The sequence below is a fragment of the Dioscorea cayenensis genome, unplaced genomic scaffold (genome assembly GCF_009730915.1).
Source record: "Dioscorea cayenensis subsp. rotundata cultivar TDr96_F1 unplaced genomic scaffold, TDr96_F1_v2_PseudoChromosome.rev07_lg8_w22 25.fasta BLBR01001439.1, whole genome shotgun sequence".
Taxonomy (NCBI): domain Eukaryota; kingdom Viridiplantae; phylum Streptophyta; class Magnoliopsida; order Dioscoreales; family Dioscoreaceae; genus Dioscorea; species Dioscorea cayenensis.
In genome coordinates, this window is record NW_024087830.1 from 7,906 (window position 1) to 17,712 (window position 9,807).

At 41.3% G+C, this 9,807-nt stretch overlaps 1 non-coding gene across 1 annotated transcript; it reads left to right on the forward strand.

The window, feature by feature from the left end:
- The first annotated feature begins 511 nt into the window (after positions 1–511).
- LOC120256427 lies at positions 512–618 on the forward strand. Its single transcript, XR_005535298.1, has one exon. It is a non-coding gene; the product is annotated as a small nucleolar RNA R71 (small nucleolar RNA).
- The last annotated feature ends 9,189 nt before the right edge of the window (positions 619–9,807 follow it).

Consider the following 9,807-nt stretch of genomic DNA (forward strand, 5'->3'; position numbering starts at 1 on the left):
TAAAAACATGTTTACTCAAGCACTTATCACTATGGCCTTTTGCTGCCCTTGGTTACTCAATGAGAAATTAGGGTGGTTTCTCCACCCTTGGTTGTAGGTGTTGCTATATGGATTAGCTTGTACTCTTCCCGAATTGCCCACAAAGTCTACTTGTTCAGTCAGGGCTGAAGTAGCAATCGAAATAGGACAATCAGACGGCATATGTGAACACCTACAACCATCACAACTTGTGATTTCGACCACCCTTGGTGAAGTCAATATATCCAATTTCTTGCTCAATGCCTCTACTTGGGCTGCCAAAGATGTAACCGCATCGATTTCATGGAGTCCGGCCACTTTCTTCATTTCCCTTGCATTCCATTGGTAGCTGTTCATGGCCATGTCTTCTACCAATTATCAGGCTTCTTCAGGGGCCTTGCTCCCCATTGTACCTCCTGCGGTGGCATCTACGAGTTATCTTGTACTTGGATTCAACTCGTTGTAAAAAGTCTGAATAATCATCCATTTTGGGAATCCGTGTTGTGGACACTTCCGCAAGAGATCCTTGAATCTCTCCCATATCTCAAACAAGGACTCAAGCTCTATATGAACAAACGGCAAAATCTCATTACGAAGCTTCGTTGACTTTCTCGGAGAAAAGTATATCGAAAGGAAGGATTCGACCATCTCATTCCAAGTCATGATGGATGCTTTTGGCAAGGAATGAAGCCATTGCTTTGCCCTTCCTTTGAGATAGAATGGGAAAGCCCTCAATCTGATAGCGTCATCTGAGACACCGTTAATCTTCAACATGTCACAAACTTCTAAGAAGTTTTCGATGTGATTGTTTAGATCCTCATCGGTCAAACCATTGAACTGCACTGACTGCTGAATCATCTGGATGAATGCCGGCTTTAGCTTAAAATTTGGAGCTGTAATCGGGGGTCACACAATACTCAATTATGTACCCAAAACTGAGGGTCTGGCATAATCAGTAAGTGTTCTCTGTTGCTCATTCTGCCCTGCTATGTTATTTGACACTTCAACTTCTAGCCTGATTGGACAGTTCTTGCACAGGTTCTTTACCCCTTCTTCGGAGTGTACGTTCAAGTTCAGGATCACCTTCAATTAATATCGAAGGGTTCCCTTAGGTCATAACTTGGAGCTGCACTAAAAGAAAGAAAACAAATCAGAACGATGATAGAATAAGAAGATATGAAATAGAATGAATGATAAATAGCTAATATAGCAAAGTGCAAAGTATCTCTAAACGCCTACTCCCCGGCAATGGTGCCAAAAACTTGATAACGCCATTTGCGTGTGACCCGCAAGTGCACGGGTTTATCGAAGTAATAAATCCCAGGTGAGTGGGTATCATATCCATAGGGAGTAGGGAATAAAAACACTTAAGTTGCTACTTAACCAAGCGAAGATGAAATAATGATTGTGTAGATAAGATGTAATGTAAACAAAGATAAAAGAAACAAGAAAGAGAGGCACAAATAAGTGAGAGGAATGGCAATCGATATGAAATGGAGTACTCAGATATTGCTCCGCTTAGGATTATCGCATCAAGTGCTAAACCATCTATTATGCTTCATAACTAATGCTCAATGAGTCGTGCATATCCTAAGATACACGGTCCCAAACCTAAGGTCAACCATGACTAACTCTATACTATGACCCGGTGGAGAAATCGATCAGTCTCAACACCTCACACTGTATAAAGTTACAAGACGCTCTAGGGATTCCAAGTGATAAACCCTATTCCTATATGCAAGATGCTCTAGGAATTTCCACACGGGCGTGGACCTTCACAGGGCTAGTTCACATGGGTATTCACACGCGCCTATATACAAAATACCCACGCCCGTGCATTTGTTACAGGGTTAACCACAGAGGCGAGTCCACGCCCCTGTGCGCTCTTTAGAAAAATCTCTAAATCTCTGCAGGAAGACGCACGCCTATGCAGAAATTACCCACGGGCGTGTGGATAGCACTTGGTTGCCCACAAGGGCGAGTCCACGCTCCTGTGCCTTCTTTGGACGAGCTCGCAGTGGAGATCCACGGGCGTGAGGAAATTCCACACGCCCGTGTGTTTTCTCTGGATGCCTTAAAAAACTCTGCAGGCTCTGCACAAAATTCCTGAACATGTATATACACTCAGAGCCTACCCTATCATGCAAAATATACCAGAGAAAACATGAAAAACTCACTCACACGACCAAAAAATTCGCCAAAAAAAATTGAAGCACACGATAACACCAAATAATCCACATAAACATCATAGCAAAAGCATCTAAAAATCAAGACACCAACACTTAAAGCCTTATTCATGCAAACACTAAACTAGACACTAAAAAACAATAAAGACTTGTGTTGCCTCCCAAGAAGCGCTTGTTTTACGTCACTAAGCTTGACGTACCTCTTCTTTACCTTATGGAGGCTTGAAAAGACTATGTTCCTCCCGACTAGACATTGCATAGCTACTTCTTTTAAACCAAAAATCTACTTGCCGGGGTGAAATATTTGTCGGAGAGTCCAACCATCTTGCCTTTGGCCTCCAAGGAAACAATTTGGGTTTGGAATTGTCCAAGCTTAGCTCAGGTGGGTCATTGGATGGCTTCAATCTCCTACCCACGTCTTTTTCCAATCCTAAAATCTTTTTCTTGCAATTTATGAATTGATCAATCCCAAGGAGAGATGCTTGTTCCATTACCTTAGGATTTTCTTCTTCTTGTGTATTTTCAGCTTGAAAGGGACATGACACTAGCAAATCCTCTTGAAAATATTCTCTCTTACAAGAACAATCTTCATTCACACAATTTAAAATCTCAAAATGATATTCAACTTCTTTCTTTTCATTTTCTGCACCAATGTATTCAATTTGCCCAACTTCTTCATTGTCGTTCACTACAACATCATTTCTATAAGGACCTTAAATTGCTTGCTCAAAAACTTGTTGTTCCTTGGAGATTATGTCAAGTATCCCTCCTAATTGATGCTCAAGGTTTTTAAGGGAGGTTTCATGACATCTTAGTGTGGTCTCAATATTTTAGACATGGACATCGGTTGCTTCAATAAAATTAGCTAACACTTTTTGCAATTGAGGTGCATCCTTTCCAATTATCTCATCCTTTTGACATTCTTCTTGAGGTGCTTCCTAATGTTGTCCATCAATATTCCATAATAAGTTTGGGTAGCACACTTTAATTGGATGATATGTGTTGCAACATGTATTGCTCTGTTGTTGTGAAGTAACAATTCTATCAACTTTTTTACTGAGAGCTTTGACCTTAAAAATATAGAGCAACAACTGGGTCAATCATCTTTTAAACTCCTTGCAAGAAAAATTAAGAGACGACAAAAGAAAACAAACGAGAATGATGGAAGAATAAGAAAGTGTAAAATAGAATGAATGGTAAATAGCAAAAATAGCAAAGTGCAAAGTGTCTCTAAAATGCCTATTCCCTGGCAACGGTGCCAAAAACTTGACAACGCCCCTTGTGTTTGACCCGCAAGTGCACGGGTTTATCGAAGTATTAAATCCCAGGTGAATGGGTATCGTATCAAAAGAGAATAGTGAATAGAAACACAATGATTACTATTTAACTATGATGAGAATGAATTGATGGTAGATTGAATAAAATTGATATAAAAAGAGATAAAAGAAACAAGAAAGAGAGGCACGATAAAATGAGAGGAAATGCAATCTATGTAAATGGGGTACTCGGATATTGTTCCACCTAGGACAATGGTTTCAAGTGCAAAACCAACTATTATGCTTCCTAACTAATGCATTAATGAGTCACAGAGATCCTTCAATACACGGTCTCAAATCTAAGGTCAACCGTGACTAACTCTATATGATGTCCCGGAGGAGAAATCGAACAAGCTCAACATCTCGCACTTGTATAGAATTGCAATGGGTTCTAGGGAATCCAAGTGATAAACCCTCTTCCTAGATGTAGACCTAACCCTTTGGTCTAGGTGAGAGGTCCATAGTCACAACTAAGCCCTAGGTACTCAAATCACTTCCACGCTTCACTCCGTTGCCTCTGCATCTAAGCCCCAGCGAAAGGTCATCCCTTAGCCCATTTACTCTACCACGACCACAAAGAACTCAAGGAAATGGAGGTAGGATAAATCACATCAGAGGGGAAGGGGACACTCCGCTATCTCTCGACTCACCCTCTCGACCCTCTGATGAGTGATCCGCAAGTGCACGGAGTCGTCAAGTAATACCCCTCGTGCGAGCACGAGAGGGTCGTATTCCCTGGGCCTAAGAATCTACTCTTACTTCCTCTTTGCGTATTGTCTAGTCGAATGATTCGAAGGGTTTCTCTAATCTATTACTTGAAATAAAAGAACTACAAATGGAGTCTATGATAAGGTAGGGGTATAAAATCAGGGGAAAGACATGGTCACGGATGCGGATTCCCTAGGGGCTACTAAAGTGCAAAGGATGCTAAGAATGTCATGCAATTGAAGGTTTGGACCTAGAGATTTCCTAAATTAGATCAACCCGATGGTCATGGCAATTAACCCCTAATCCGGTATAAGTATTGACACAGAATTTCTTCTGATCAAATCCTCATACGATTGCATTAACAAGTGGGAAAATTCCTAATTAGGGCCGGAATACAACTTGGTCTAGCCCTAATGGTGGAGGGGTACAGAATACCCGATGGTCACGGCGTATTCGTACATGAATCCCTTCCAAACTTGGTGTGTCTAGTATAAGGGCGATGGTCACGCTACCAAGTACAACCTAGCAGTTGGTTTACAGAGTTCTCTTGTAAGCAACACATCAAATGCACCAAGAATGAATCACAAATACACAACAATTGCAATAGACAAAATTAAATCATCCAAATACACAAGTTCACCCCAAGGTTCACCGGCATCCGGTGACCTTGGGATCTACTCGTCCATGCAAACAAATACAAGCAACAAGTCCATGAAAACAACTACAAATGGCATAAGAAAACTCCCTCAAACAATAGAAGTCAAAAGACAAGCCGAGCTAGGTGGAAATGCTTCCACGGACGCCACGATGGGGGCGGCTTCCCTCGTCTTCTACAAACTCCTAAAGAAGAGATTGATGAAGATCTAGCCAAAACCGAGCTTCTCCCTTTGATTTCCCTTCTCCAAAACGTGTGATCTTGCCTCCTAAAGACTGGTGAAAATCGGCTCCAAGAACTCTCCCAAAAACTCCTCCCCTTTGCCCTAGAAAAATTGGTTTCATTTATATCCCGTCAGTCCATGCGGGCATCCATGAGGGCACATGGAGCCTGTGAAGCTCACGACCAAATGCCCGAAAAACATGCCGGTGCTACAGATTTTTCGCTACAGATCGAGTATTGAGAATTTCCAAAGAAACCTCACGGGCACCCATGCGGGCGCATGGAGCCCGTGAAACTCATGACCAAATGCCCGCAAAGCAAGAACAATGACCGCTACAATACCGCTATCGGTCTTTGGGACCCCAAAAATGCAGTTTTTGGTGTCGAATTCATCCGATTTACATTTTTTAGCATCGTTCGACTCATTTAAGACCTGCAACACCGAAATAACAAATTTAGACATAAAACAGGCATCAATTCATTAACATATTCACAAATGATACAAGATTAATACATATAAAATACATACATTTAGGCGTTTATCACCCTTTTCATTCTAGCTTTCTCTAACTCTCGTGGTGTGTCACTCACTCACAAGGGTTATCAATATGAACTCTCAACCCTAGTGTCCCTCTAAGGGAGCATTCAATCAATCAAGCATTCGAGATTGGAACTCAAATAAAACATCAATTAATGAAAGCATAATAGAAGGTTTAATGAAACAAATACATCCTAGGGCACATCTCCCTTAATAACTATCTTCCAAAAGAAACATGGTGTCAAAGCCGTAGAACCACTCCAAAAGTCTAGCCAATGCACCCTCTAAACCCTAGCTGCAAGCCTCTCAAGAGTTGGAGATAAGATGGGAAAACGGATCCTGAAATCAGGTTGAATCGCGACTTTAAATAGGCTGGAATCTGGCATCCACACGACCCTGTGGATTTTCCACACGGGCTTGTGGATTCTCTGAAATTCTGATTCTCGGTGGCCTGTGAACAATTGATGCTATAGTAAATTGCTAGAGTGTTTTGCTACAGGACCTGCCACAGTACCGATTAAAACCACTCCCGATTCCACATTTTTCATCGAGGCAACATGATAAGTGCTTGAGTAAACATATTTTTATATATGTTTTACATGCATTGAGCATCATTTTTTCTGTGGTTTATGTCTCATATTGTGTATTTGGTGTTCTTTTATGCATATAGGTTGTGAATGCCTTGAAGAGTAAAAAGGAAGCAAAGATAGGCTATAAAGACACAATGTTGGGAGTTCTTGTTCAATGCAAGGACCAAGTCATGAGAGGAGTTCATAAACGTGGAGATGTGTGCCAACTTCCAAGAAGATTCAAGTCAATTTACTAGTTGGAAGGGCACAAAGACAGCCACATCTTCATGTTCCTTCTCTTTGTGTTTCTATTTAATCCGAGTTTGATTAAGTTTCATTCTTGATTGTTTAATGCTTGCTTGCCTTATTGATCTTATGGTTATTTGGTTTGCATGATTTGTTGCCTTGGTGGGAGAGAGATCTCCATTAGGGTTAGAATCTCAAGATTGAAGAGGGTTGAGAGGGTGAGTCATGAGATAGTGAAGTATCTCCTTTCCCCTCCGATTGGTGTATTCTATCTCCATTCCCTAAGCTCTATGCAACCATATTTGGTGGGAGGCATGAGATTGCTCGATTTCTCCGCCGGGACCTTGTAGGGGGTTAGGATCCTTCGCCGGGAATTAGGGTTGGATCAATCTTTAGGAATTGGATACACGCTTTGGAATCCCTAGAGTGCTTTTATGGTAATATGTGGTGTGAGGTGTTGAGATTGAGCGATTTCTCCACCGGGACCTCGTAGGGGACTAGTATCAGTGATCTAGAGATAGACTCGATTATGTTTGGATTTCCACGACTTAACTTACTCATCATAGAAACACTTTGCTTATCCGGTACCTAATACCTGAATCCTAGGGGGAGCATTGCCCGAATACCCCACTTTTACTAATTGAGATTCTCTTTCCATTTTACCCTTGCATATTCGTCTCCGGTGTTCATCTCTTCGCACATTAGATCACCACACCTTTTCATTTATCATTTGGTTAGAAAGCAGAGAAGAAGTTAGTACTAGTAGCCCTGTTCCCTGTGGATTCGACTACCCACTCACCGGGGTAATTATTACTTCGACACCCGTGCACTTGCGGTTTACACACGCATATTCGGACGTGTCAAGTTTTTGGCGCCGTTGCCGGGGAACAGGATATTAGGAAGGCTAGGACTTTGTTGCTCTAGCCACTTATCTTTTTCTTTATTTTGTCTATTCCACACTTTATTTTTCTTCCATCATTCTCATCGATTTTTTTATTTTTGTTTTTTTATCTATTTCACTCTATCTTCTTCCACCGTTCTATTTTTGTTTTTATTTTTGTCTTATTTACTTTTTCCTTGCATGGAACTTGAATGATGATTAATCCAATTGTAGAATTATATTTTTCAGGGTTGATGCTCTCACTAGAAAAAAATTGATCAATTTATCAATGTTCATCAACAACACAATCCATATCGCATCAACTATCATCCAAATCAAAGGAGCTACCCAAACCTGTTGTGGGATATTGATAGACAACAATGGGAAGCACCTCAACAAGAACTTCAATGGGATGAGAAAGTTGAAGAAGATGTACTCGGTTGGAAAAGAGTGCTACCGAGATTTATTGAAGCAACCGATGCCCGTTTCCAAAATATTGAGGCCACATTAAGTTGTCACGAGGTCTCCATTAAAAACATTGAGCATCAATTAGGAGAGATCATGGACATGCTTGCTAAGGAAAAAGAAGAATTTTAACAAGCAAGGCAAGTATCTCCGGGACATGATGAGGCCATGAACAACATGGAAGAAATTGGGCAAATTGAGTACATTGGGGCAGAAAAGGAAAAACAAGAAATTGAATATCATTTTGAGATTTTGGATTGTGTGACTGAAGATTGTGCTTGTGAGGGAGAAAATTTTCAAGGGGATTTGCTAGTGTCATGCTCCTCTCAAGTTGAAAATACATTAGAAGAAGCAAACCCGAAGGTTATGGAACAAGCATTTCTCTTTGGGATTGATCAACTCTTACAATGCAAGAAAGAGACTTTGGGAAGGGAAGAAGATGTGGGTAGGAGATTGAAGCCATCCAATGACCCACCTATGCTAATCTTGGACAATTCCCAACCCAAATTGTTTTCTTGGAGGCCAAAAGTTAGATGGTTGGACTCTCCAATTAATATTTCACCCCGACAACTAGATTCCTGGTTTAAAGGAAGTAGCTATGCAATGTCTAGTCGGGAGGAACACACTCTTTTCAAGCCTCCATAAGGTAAGGAAGAGGTACGTCAAGCTTAGTGACGTAAAACAAGCGCTTCTTGGGAGGCAACCCAAGTTTTTAATTGTTTTCTAGCTTAGATTTTTATTTCTGCAGTAATAAAATCATGAGTGTGTGCTTTGTTAGATTTTTGTTAGTGTTGAGTTCTTCGTGAAGATTTTTGGTGTTTTAGTTTAAATACATGTGTGTGGCATGGTTTAGGATGAGATTTATGTTTTTAGTTGGGAAATTGGACTTAATTTCATGTAAATATCTCTATGGATGTGTTTCTGCAAAAATTCTGCAGCCCACACGGGCACGTGGAATTTCCACGCGCCCGTGTACAGTACCCACGCCCCCATGTGGAGTTTTCACACCCCCATGTGGGGTAAATTGATAAAGAGGACCACTATTCACAATTTCCATTCACACATCCCTTCATCTTTCTCACACACCCACACTCCCAAACATTTTTCCTTGGTCATTAAAAAGTTTAGAAGGGTTTTGCCAGCCGTTTAATCATACTTTATTCCTCAATTCACACCGGTGAGCTCTCATTTTTCTAACCTTCTCCATGCCTCCATTTTCCAAACTTTATGTGGATATCTTGGTTCTTATGCATTGTTCTTCATGGAAATCACCTTAATATGCTTGAGAATACTTTTACAAGAGTTTTGGAGTGCCGTTGTGGGTCGGTATGGCATTTTTGGCCATAACCCTAGCTCTCACGCTGTGTCGGTGGGATGCCCACGCGACCACGCTGGCTGAAAAATTGTGCCTGTGAAGCCCACGCGGGCGTGTGGAAAATCCACGCGACCGCGTGGGCTGAAAAAAAATACCCAGGAAACCCACGCGGGTGTGTGGATTTTTCACGCGCCCGCGTGGGCTGCTTTTAGGCCAAAAATTGGCCACACGGGCGCGTGGATTTTCCACGCGCCCGTGTGGATTTCTGCAGCTTGCCATTTCATGTAAATTTGCATTTCTTTGGCAGTTTTCTTGCAGGTATGCCACCAAGGACCAAAAAGCTTTGATCGTATACGATTAACCTTGGATGGGAACATTCTTTTGACACACCGGCAACACCAGAAGACGACGTCGATGCTTGAGGCGTCCCACTCATGATTCTTTAGTTTGCTTTACTTTTGTTTTCATTTTTAGTTTTTTTATTTTATCTTTTAGAGTTTAGTTAACTTTGTGTTTTGTTTTGTTTGTGCGAGTTTGGGCTTCATGTGTTTACTTATAAAAACTCGTACATCTTTTATATTTTGTTGAGCTTCACTCGAACCCCCTTGTCTACGCATGCGTATGGCCTTGAGAGTGATGTTGATGGTGTTTTAGTCATAGACATGATCATGTGATATTGTCACATAGTC